Here is a 12,768-nt window from a genome sequence, read left to right on the forward strand (position 1 = left end):
TTTCAGTACTTCAGAACCTTTTGAGTAGACTACTGAAATAACCCCTTAATTGGTGCTCTGCCTCAATTTCTCTTTGCTCTTGTTCAACTTCCATGTAGCCAATCAGTCAGTCAATGATCATTTATTAACCACCTATTATGGGCCAAGCACTGTGCTAAGCACTGAAAATACAAATTAAAAGGAAGTCTTTGACCTCAAGGACCTTACAATTTAATGGGAGAAGATAATACATAAAAGGAAGCTGAAAAGTGCAATGGAAGAAAATGGAGAAGTCCAAAGAAGAGTCCAAGAGCAGTGTAGAAGTGATGGTGATGATGATGATGATGATGATGATGATGATGATGATATATCTTCTTATAGTACTTTAAGGTTAAAAGTGACCACTAAATGGTACCATGGATAGAGTGCCAAGCCTGAAGTCCAGAAGACTAATCTTCCTGAGTTCAGGTCTAGCCTCAGACACTTACTAGCTCTGTAACCCTGGACAAGTCATTTGACCCTGATTGCCTCAGTCCCTCATCTGTAAAATGAGCTAGAGAAGCAAACGGCAAACTATTCTAATATCTTTGCCAAGAAAACCTGAAATAGGGTAGAATCGAACATGACTGAAATAACTCAACAAAGAAAGTTTCACAAATTGTTTTACTCAATTATCACATGTATGTCTCACAACAATTTTGTGAATTAGGTACTAGAATGATCCCCATTTTACAGATCCTCCCAAAAATGAGGCTGAAAGAGATTAGTTACTGTTCCGTGATCACGTAACTAGTAAGTATTGGGGAAAGATTAGTACCCAAGTTTTTTTCCTGACATTAACTCCAATATTCTAAATAGTATACCACACTGAGAATAAAAGGTAACTTTATTAATTCTTATTATATGCTTTCAGAAAAAAATGAAGAAGTGAGCTAGCTGAGAATCCATATAATTGGTTTTGGGAACCTAGTTGAATGTCTAGGTCATTAGTCGTCATTAAGAATCTGATTCCAACTTGGAAAGATACATTCAGTGGAGTTTCCCAAGGATTTCCATTTGGCCCTGTGCTATGTACTAATATACATATATATATATATACATATGTGTGTGTGTGTGTGTGTGTGTGTGTATGTATATACATGTCAGTGACTTGGATATAATGGCATAGATGCCATCATCATCAAATTTGGAGATGACACAAAATTGGGAAAGATAGCTCACACATTGGATAACAGAAAAAAATCTTAGCAGGCTAAAACTTGGTGCTGACTTTGACAATATGGAATTTAATAAAAGAATTTTCAATGGAAAATGAAATTTACACTTAGATTAAGAGGTAACTTCACAAATAAAAAGGGAGATTCTGACTTCTGGGAACTCAGATGGTGGAGTAAGCAGTGAATTAGCTTAAGTGTCCCATATTCCCCTCCAAATAATCATAAAATAGCACCCCTAAACAAATCTTGGAATAGCAGAATCAGCAAAAAGACAGGGTGGAGTGGTCTTTTAGCTTGGGAGACTTGGAAGATTGACAGGAAAGGTCTATCTCACATGGGTAAAAGGGGAGCAGAGTCCAGGACAGGAAGCATCCCAGCAAGCCAGCAGCAAGTCCCACATCATCAAACCAGTGTTAGATCCTGAGCCTCACCTATTATGCCAATTCATGACCCACCATGTGCTTCAGTATAGACAGGGGAATGGCAGACTCCAGCTCTGAGAACTACCAGTGCTTCAGTGTAGCCCTGGGCAAGCAGACAACCTCCAGTGGCCAGATCTCCACTTGCTTCAGTGTAGCACTGGGCAATCAGGAAGACACCAACAGTATGGGTGCCTAAGCAAACAGGTAGCCATAAGCACCGGGCTTCAGTGTATCTCAGGGGAAATGCAGAAACATTCCACCAGCTTCAGCCCATACCAGATGCACTAGGATCCTAACTCAGTACCAGGTAAGCTGACAGAGCCCAAGGCCTCCAGCAGTACCTGCCTCCACCCACTCCAACCTCTCGGAACAGTATCAGACACAACGGTCCCCTGGGGACCTTAGGCAACATCAGTGCACAAACAGGTAAACAGCCAGGGCCTACAGCCCCTGGCACAAGAAGCCTGAAACAGTGTCCTTTCCAGCCTGTGAGCACAGCTCAAATTTAAAAGAAAGGAAAAAGGCCAAAAAGGATGAACAAAAAAAAAAGCAAGCAAGAAAGAATCTGACCATAGAAAGTTATTATGGTGACAGGGAAGATCAAGACACAAGCTCAGAAGAGGACAACAATGTTAAAACACCTATGGGCAAAACCCAAAAGAAAAATGGGAAGTGGTCTCAAGCCCAGAAAGAATTTATGGAAGCACTCAAAAAGGAGCTTAAAAATCATTTAAGAGAGGTCGAAGAAAAATTGGGAAAAGAAATGAGTGATGCAAGAGAATTATGAAAAAAAAAGAGTCAACAGCTTTGAAAATGAAAACAACTGCTTAAAAAAGTAGAATTGGCCAAATGGAAGAGGAGATACAAAAATCTACTGAAGAAAACAACTTTTTAAAAAATACAGTTGGATAAATGGAAAAGGAAGTACCCTAAATTGACCATGTATAGGGCACAAAAATATCAAAATCAAATGTAGAAAGTCAGAAATATTAAATGTATTCTTTTGGGCTCATAATGCAACAAAAATTACATTCAACAAAGGGCAATGAAAGAATAGTTTAAAAATTCACTGGAAACTAAATAATCTAATCCTAAAGAATAAGTGGGTCAAAGAACAAATCATAGAATCAATCAATAATTTCATTAAAGAGAATAATAACAATGAGACAACATGCAAAAATTTATAGGATGCAGTCAAAGCAGTACTTAGGAGAAAAATTATTTCTCACATTCTTGCATCAATGAAACAGAAAAAGAACAAATCAATTAATTTAGTTGGACATTCAACTAAAAAAAAATAGAAAAAGAACAAATTAAAAGTCCCCAACTGAGCACCAACTTGGAAATTCTGAAAATCAAAGGTGAAATTAATAAGATTGAAAGTGAAAAAAAAACTATTGAGCTAATAAATAAATCTAGTACTTGGTTTTATGAAAAAACTCAATAAGGTAGATAAGCCATTGTTCAATTTGATTTAAAAAAACAAGAAAGAAGGAAAGAAAGAAAGAAAGAAAGAAAGAAAGAAAACCAAATATCCAGAATCAAAAATGAAAAAAGTGAATTTGCCACCAATGAAGAAATTCAAGCAATTATTAGTAAATATTTTGCCCAATCATATGCCAATAAATCTGACAATTTGAGCAAAATCTATGAATATTTATGATAATATAAATTACCCAGATTAAAAGATCAGGAAATATAATGCCTAGATAACCCTATCATAGGAAAATAAATTGGACACATCATTAATAAACTCCAATAAGAAAAAATCCCAAGGGCCTGATTGCTTCACAAAGGAATTCTAAGGAGTCCTACCAAAATTCTTTTATGACACAAATATGGATCTGATACCTAAGCCAGGAAGAATTAAAACAGAGAAAGAAAATTATAGACCAATTTCCCTAATGAGTATCAATGCAAAAATTTTAAACAAAGTACAAGCAAAGTGATTACAGCAATATATCACAAGGATTATACACTATGACCAGGTGGGATTTATACCAGGAATGTAGGGTTGGTCCAATATTAGGAAACTATCAACATAATTGACTATATCAATAACAAAACCAACAGAAATCATATGATTATCTCAACAGATGCTGATAAAGTTTTTGACAAAGAACAGAACCCATTCTTATTAAAAATTATTTAAGGTTCACAAAGGACTTCACAAATATTATCCTACTTCATCATCACAATGACTTTGGTAGGTAGAGGTTATTATTCCAATTTTACAAATGCAGAAACTGAGACAGGTAGATATTAGGTGACTTGTTCAGGGTCACACATAAAGTAAGTGTCACGTAAGATTTGAACCCAGTGCTTTCTGTCTCCAGGTCCCAGCCACTGTACCACCTACAACTCTCCCTTATATTCTTTTGATGATATGAAGAAGACATTTGAACACTAAGGCTGATTATTCTCTCTATGCATGAGCAGCCCAATTTCCTCTCCTAGCATACAGTTCCCTGTTAACATCTTTACTCCTGGACTTCAATTTTACATTGGCTACATAGTATTATCTATTCACAATCACCGCTAATCCTTTCCAGTGCCCACTATATAATATGTGTGTGTGTGTGTATGTATGTATGTGTGTATATGTATGCATGCACGCTTTGGAGACTTTTGTGTTCCATGTCTTACAGACATATAATAGCAATCCTGGTTCCTTCCAATTCTAAAATTATTTAATTACTTGATTATAAATCACCTGTAGGACATGTATGTGCAAATGGAAAAAAAATAATGTAATGATACACTATTATTTTTTGAAAGACATCTGAGGTTGGTCTAGAAATGTTTAGGGTATTAAGATTAGAAATTGATTTTGTAGAATACACACACACATACATATGTACATACATATGTATATACATATACGTGTGTATATATAAAACTTATATATGCATAACATTCATATACATTATCAATGACAACATATTCTTTTTAAAGTTGAAAAACATGGCTTAGTTCTCACCTTTTCCATTTTGCAACCCCTGTGGAATGATTTTGGGATATGTGAACAAAGGCAAGGGGAAAACAACTGGAACTGTTATGTGGCATTGAATAAGGCAAGTAGACTATTCTGACATCCCAGTTAGGTGATGTAACTTTTTGGCAATATCTACAGGATATAGAAGCTACGCTTTTGTTATTACTGTTGTTGGGGAAAAAAAACATAAGCTTTTCAATAATAGGAGATGCATTAGAATTAACGTGCTAGTGTGGTGATTATAGGCATGAACTATGGCTTTCATGACTGCTTATAATAGTTTCCTATCTATATTTAACTTACATCAAGGAGTTTTCCACATTTAAAGGACTATTCCTTTAGCAGACCCACTTACATTTAAGGTTGATGGATGCAATCAACAGAATTCATTTTTTCAAGATGTTCCCTATAGAAAAGAAATAAAATAATCCACTCCTTCAACAATCTCAAATTTCTGTGATATCAGTATAGATACTTCCTATAACAATGCAAATTACAACCCTCTCAATGCCCTAGAAGATTTCTTTACAACTTTTTATGGAAAAAACATAATCCTCATCTGATGACCAAACTTTGACAAGCTTTCAGCACTTATCTCGGCTTCTGTTCAGGTTATAGACATAGTCATTCATTAGGTCCTTACCAGGAACCTTTTTTAGTTTGTTAGTCCTGACAAAGCTTGTGCTCCACTAGAATAGTTTATGACAAGTTACTACAACATGACAAAGCTTCAGAGGAGGTCTGTGATGAAGGTAAACTATTAAAAATTACCTGGAATAACTAAAGGGAACCCAGCGCAGCAAAGATCTTCCTGTGCCATATATAATATACAGTAAATGTGACAATATTTTCACTAAGCTAATCTCTTAAAATGAACTTAAAAATTATGTCACGAAGAAGAAAAAAAAACTTGTATCAAAGAGGCAACATGTTGAAGTGGAAAAGAACTCTGAATTTTAAGTGAGGGGAGCCAAGTTCAAATCCTATATCTGCCATTTACTAACTGTGTGACCTTTAATGCAACATAGTATACAGGATAGATGTCAGGAATTGAAGTCAGGAAGACCTTGGCTCAAATCCAATTTACTAGTTCCAAGAGTAAATCACTTAATCTTTCTTGGCTTCAGTTTCCTCCTCTGTAAAATAAGGGAGATTGAGGTCCCCGCCACCTCCAAAACTATCATTCTATAATCCTAAGTATGATTGACTTATAAATAGCCTATAAATATGAAAAATGACTATGTAATAATGTGGTTAACTATGTAACTATGTGGTTAACAAGGATACCAGAACTGGTATATACATAGATGGTATGGCCCATTCAAAGTTGTCCCATTAAGGAGGGGACTCCATGTTGATTCTAAATTCTTCCATGGCTCCATGTTTCCACAGTTCCTCTAACATCTACTGAATATCCTCAGGGCTATATAATCATCATTTCTAAGAGCTGGGCAGATTTTTGGACACCATTAAAAGATATTGAGAATCAAATCTTGAGTTTCTGAGGAAGCATAATGTAGTTGGCAGAGTGCTGAAATTGTTGTCAGGACTATCTGGGTTTGAACCTCACGTCAGACAATTACTGCTATACAAACCTAGGTATATAAATAATAATAATAATAACAATAATAGCAAGTATTTACATAGCACCTACTATGTGTCATGCACTGTACTAAGTGCTTTACAAAGATTATATCATTTGATCCTCCCAACAACTCTGGAAGGTAGGTGCAATTATTATCCCCATTTTTCAATTCAAGAAACTGATGCCCAGTACTTAGCACATAGTAAATGTATGTAAATAAATATTTATTGATTGACTGATTGAGGTAAACAGAAGTTAAGTGACTTGCCCAAGGTGTCAGAGTTGTAAGTATCTAAGACTGGATTTAACTAAGGTCTTCCTGACTCTAGGTCCAGTGCTCTATCTACTATGCCATCTAGCTACCTCCATCATATAACTTCTCTGAGCTGAACCTCAGTTATTTTGCCTACACAATTGGCATGAATATATTGGGAATACCTACATCTTAGGATTGTGATGAGACTCAAATGAGATGATGTGAGTGTAGGACTTGGCAAATTTTAGAGTGATATATTATTTCTGGTGAATATGACAGTTAATAAAACACACCCATATGCCACCTCATTCCAAGGTTTGACTTTAAATTAATGAGGCACATTTTTCTAGAGCTGTTTGTGACTCTCTTTGATATTCCCAAACAGCTATTTTTTAAACTATTTTTGAATATCCCCAGCTTGAGAAAGTCCCACTAGATGACAGCTGAGGTAATACAGTACTGTTAAAATCTGTTTTATTAGTTCTACCTAAACCATGTAACAAGAGTCTCTATCAACTATATTTTTTGGAAAATGAATTGTATTCTATTGGTGCAAAGGGAGGGGAGAGAAAGGAGTATATGGATTGTTGCACAAATCATAAAAATAACTATTGATTGCTTATTATAATTTATGCTTTTGAACATGGAAACATTCCAGAAGGGTTTGACATAACAATAAAGAAATCTGAGTTGTTTTGCTTAAAAAAAAAAAGAAAAACTTTCCCCCAAATACCACCAAATCAAGTGAGGAATGAAAAAATAGAAAATAGGGCTGCCAAGGCTTTTCCTTCTATTGTCAGTAAAGAAACCCAGAACAAGATAGATTATGGTAAATATGCAATTGACTATTTAAATAAAACTATTCCAAAACCATTTTGAATGGTGCTTCATGCCTTGATTCACTTGCAAAGACCATTAACCAAAATTAGGTTTTCCTAAAATTCTTGGGCCAAAAGCATTTGGATCAGGAAGTTATTCCAGGTGTTTGAATTGGGCACAGAATAGTTTAAGTGCAAACACAGCTATGAGAAGCACTGTCATGTTATCACATTTTGTTCTCATGACTACCCTATGAGGTTAGTAGGGCAGATATTAGTAAGACATGATGAAGGTCAAAGCCAGGCAAAGCTTGATATGCAGTCTAGATTTTGGTAGAGGAGATTTCAAATGGTTTAGTGAAATGATAGAATTCTACAAACTACTTCTCAGATGAGAACAGGATAAATTCATGGACTTCTAGGAGATTTCTCAAGGTAGGACAAAATATGAATCTGTCCAGAAAAGGACCATATCTAGCAGAGTCAATATTTTGCTAGTGAGCTCAGGATTCCTCTCTGGGCACTGGTCATTACTCTACAGACTTCTTTCTCAACTATGCTCCCACAATGCTCTTACCTGGAAGCTGCCTTCACCAACACGGCCTTGCAGATCTCTCTTTTCTTTCATTCTGGGATATCCCTCAGTTTCTTCAGTCCGTTCTCTGATTTGTCATTTCCTCCCAAAACTTTCATTTTAAGAAAAGGCCCCACGTCAGTCATATTTACTCCTTCATTTGTCTCTGGACCCAGCTTCTGCTAATTAATTTATTTTTCTCTGGGCTCCGCTTCTGATTCATTGTAATTTGCTGCCATGCCCCCTGAGGGCATCTTTCTTACCTTCCCCTTTTCCATTTTCCTTTAATGTGCTAGATTCTCCAATTAGAATGTGATCTTCTTTAGGTTAAGACTATTAGGTTAAGACTATATTTATCTATCTATCTATCTATCTATCTATCTATCTATCTATCTATCTATCATCTATCTATCTATCTATCTACTTCTGTTTATATTCCCAGCACTTACTAGAGTGTTTGGTACATAAATGATTGTTATTGGTTGTGGTTAGAGTGAGAGATGATCTATCTTGTAATATCACTAAGACCAGGTGTCATGGAACTCACATCTCTGTGTAGGTGTATGACTCAGGAAGGTAATAAATTGTTCAAAAGGAAAACAAAAGTAAAGAGACTGGGGATGTGTGGGGTGGGGTGTTGTAGAAAGGTGGAATTACATTGTATGTTAAGAAGACATATTCATAAAATATCCAAGAACCAAAATTGGGGGAAGAATTGAGATGAATATTTGAAGAAAATAAATAGCAGCTATTCTGGTATTACAGTAGATTACAGACTATATGGACAAAAAAGAAGAAACAGGTGAGGAGTTCAGAAGGTAGGTCAAATATCAATATCAATAAGAACCTGGTACAAAGTAATAACCGTACACCTGAATCATCTATATATCTGATATTGTGGACTAGATTCATACTTGTTTCATTTTTAAATCTTTTCTTAATCATCCCCCCTTCCTAATTTTCCAATCTTCTACCTTATGCTATACTATCTTCCTTGTACTCTATGATACAGGGACACTGACCTTTGCTGTTCCTCAAACAAGATACTCTATTTCACAACTGAGCATTTTCACTAGTTTTACCCCATGCCTAGAACATTCTCTCTTCATCTCTGCCTCTTATGTTTCCTGGCTTCCTTCAAGCCTCACTAAAATCTCATCTTCTGCAGGAAATCTTTCCAAGTCTTCTTTAATCTTCATGGCTTTTCTCTAAGACTATTCCCAATGTATCCTGTATTCAGTTTATTTGTACATAGTTGTCTGCAATTGGTCTCCCCTATTAGGTTGTGAACTCCATGAAAGCAAGATTTTTTTAAAATATTAAGCACATAATAGATGCTTAATAAACAGTAGTTGCCCGCCTGCCTATGAGGAGACACTTGTTCTTGCAGTAAAAATGATGCAGCCTTGGGGGAAAGTTACCACTCCTTAGAAATTGTGAAACACTATGATAAGAATGTCAAGTCAAGTTTGACACACACCTGAGAATTTGGTATAGTAGATTTCAAAGGGCTCAGTAAAATGATAGGATTCCACTGACCAAAACTCTCCAGGGAAAATCTACTTTAGAGGGATGGAAAGCTCTCGAGAATGAAATTTTGAAAATGAAAAGAATTTGATGGAAAAGAAAAAGGAGGGTTGTATGATTTGAATAAGGAAGGAACTCATTGACCCAACAGATTATGTTGATATCTGTCTATCTATCTATATCTATCTATATATATGTGTATATGTATATATAGATACAGATAGACATGTATATACATATATAATATACATTTTGTATGTATATTATACATTTATATACAAATAGATAGATATAAATAAGGACAGGACATGTAAGCTAGAATCAGTGTAGTTGCTACAAAGCAAAACATTTAGCTTAAAATGCCTCCTGTTATTTTTATGATAAAGTTGGAGTGGCTACAAAATAGTATAATTTAGTATATTAAGATATAATTAAGTATATTAAGTATGTAAGAACTATGAATTGTTTAAATGGTCAGATGCAAAGTGTAGTCATAATGATGACTATCTTGATGATGACCTTGAAAACTCTTTAGTGACTTGTCAAAGGTACCTGTGCTTGTTTTGTGTTTTTATTTTTTTATTTTATATTAAAATAACGTTTTACATATTTTATATGTATATATAATACCAATTAAATATGTTGTATATCTTTTGCTTTTTGATCTTCTTCATTCCCAAATCTACTTCTACCCAGGAAGTCATCCCTTATATCTAGGATTTTAAAAGAAACAAAATAAGTTGTTCAGCAAATCAATCAATACAATTGTCTGATAGTGTGTGTAACATTTCATAACTTAGACCCCCATCTCTTCAAAAAGACAAGGCAGTTATACTTTCTCACCTCTTCACTGAGGTCAGGCTTGGTCAGTGTAGTATGCAGAATTCATTTCAGTTTTATTTGTTTTCTGTTTCCATTAATGTAGTCCTTGTGTTTCTTAGTTTTCCCGTTCTGCTTATTTCACTCAGTATCAGTTAATTAAAGCCATTTACTGAACTAGGGGGAGCATGAGGTAAAGGTATTGGTTTCTAATTGAGTGGACCTCTGCTCAGATTATGGTTTTGTTTTGTTTTTTCATTGCTGTTGCTTTTTTTTGTTTTGTTTTGTTTTTTTTGTTTTGTTTTGTGACTTACCTATGTGACCTTGAATAAGTAACCACTCTGGTCCCCATACTTCATCAATGAATAGAAAATGTTGTACTGAATAGCCTCTAAGGATCTTCCGGCTCTAAATTTATAGTTTTAAATTTTCCGTGATTCTCTTAATTCATTATATTAGCTTTCACATGGTGCTTAAAAATGTTTAATAACTAATTTTCATATACTAAACACATACCCAAATCAATTGTTTCAAGTTCTTTTCCACCAGAGAAGGGAAGTTGTAAATGTGTTGGGGGTACATAGGACTTAGTTTTCTGTCTTTCATCTCCTTGGGGTTTATGCCTAGCAGTTGGACATTTGGATCAAATAGCATAGATATTTTATTCATATTATTTACAGAATTACAATTTGTTTTCCAAATATTAGGCCAATTCACAACTGCACTAGTCTTGTCACTGTGCCTCTCCACAGCTCCACCAACACACACAATTTATATCTTGTACATTCTTGAGAAATTTATGAATATAAAGTAAAACCTCAGAATTGTTTTGATTTGTATTCCTCTTATTACTAATTATTTGGATCATTCTTTCATAAGTTGTTGAGAGTTTACAATTTTTTTCTTTTTTTAAATACCACTCATTTATATCTTTTGAGCACTCATCCATTTCCCATGTAATAAAACATTCTTGTAAATGAACTCAGAAAAAGGTATAAATGACATGTTTATCATATTTGCAGATAACACAAAGTTTAGAGACAGAGCAAAAATGTCAAATGACAGTCAGGATCTAAATATATCCTGACAGGATAGAGCTTTAGTCTAATAAGAAGAAATTTAATGGGGATAAATGTAAAGTCCTACACCAGAGCTTAAAAAGACAAAGAAAAAAGAAATCACAGCTATAAGAAGGATAGAGCATGGCTAGACAGGAGTTGGACAACATCTGAGGAATTTGGTCAACTTGAAGATCAATATGAATTTATTTTGATGTAAAAGCAAAAAACAGCAACAACTAATGTGATTTAAGCAACCTGAGATTAAGAGAGGTTCAGCCAATCAGTCAGTCAATAAATATTTATTAAGATCCTTCTTTGAACCCAATACCTCTATTCTAAGCAGTGGGGATACAAAGAAAGGCAAAGTGTAGTCTCTGTTCTCAAGGAGCATACAGTTTAATGGGAGGATATAGGGGGGAAAAACTATGTAGAAACAAGCTGTATACAGGATAAATTGGAAATACTCAACAAAGGAGGCACTAGCATTAAAAAGGATAGGAGAAGGCTTACTGTAGAAGGTAAGATTTGCATTGGGATTTGAAGAAAGCCAGGAGACAGAAATAAAGGGGGATATCCAGGAATGAGAGGATAGCCAGTGAAATGGAATGGAGTATTTTCACGTGATTATAAATTGTTTTGATTTGTATTTAATGGTAGCCATCTCTAGGATGGGGGGAGGGAAGAAAAAAAGGAAAAATAGAAATTTATGTGATAATTTTTATATGTTTAAAAGGAATAGCAAGTTGTACATATTTGCAGTTTCATGTGCAATGATATTTTTATTATACTATGTTATGAAAATGATTGTTTATTCCATTAATTAAAAATAAAATAAGTAAATGTGAAAAATTAAATTTATGAGAAATAAAAAGAAATGGCATGGAGTTAGGAGGTAGAATGTTTTGTACAAGGAACAGCTTTGAGGCCAGTATTGCTGGACCACATAGAACATAATGGGGAGTAACACGTAAGAAAACTAGAAAGATACAGTGTTCATGAATAGTGACATAATAGTCTTGGATGATCTCTTCCATGCTTTGACTGTATTAATATTAAATAATGTATACCACATTTTAGAAAAGACATAGATAAACTGGATAATGTCCAGAGCTGGGCCACTAGGATAGTGAAGGAACTAAAGATCATGTCTTAATGAAGGCTGGTTAAAGGAATTTGAGGTGTTTATCCAGGAGAAAAGTACACTGGGTTGGGAAGGGGCTTAGTATTCATCATTCATTATTCTGCTTGCTGCTATGTGGAACACAGATTAGTCTACTTTTGCTTCACCCCAGAGGGCAAAACTATGAAAAAAGAGAAGAAATTATAGGATGGCAGAATTCAACTTGATACCAGGAAAAATTTCCTGACTGATTTAAAGGAAATTCAATGAACTGCCATGGGAAGAACTAGGTTGCCCACTCAATACAGGGCATTAACCAAAGTTGAATGACCACTTTCGGCTTTTGTGGTATAGAGGTTGATGTCTGTTCAAGGATAGATTGGGCTAGATGAACT

Source organism: Vombatus ursinus, unplaced genomic scaffold, assembly GCF_900497805.2.
Source record: "Vombatus ursinus unplaced genomic scaffold, bare-nosed wombat genome assembly UNPS02000577.1, whole genome shotgun sequence".
NCBI classification, from domain to species: domain Eukaryota; kingdom Metazoa; phylum Chordata; class Mammalia; order Diprotodontia; family Vombatidae; genus Vombatus; species Vombatus ursinus.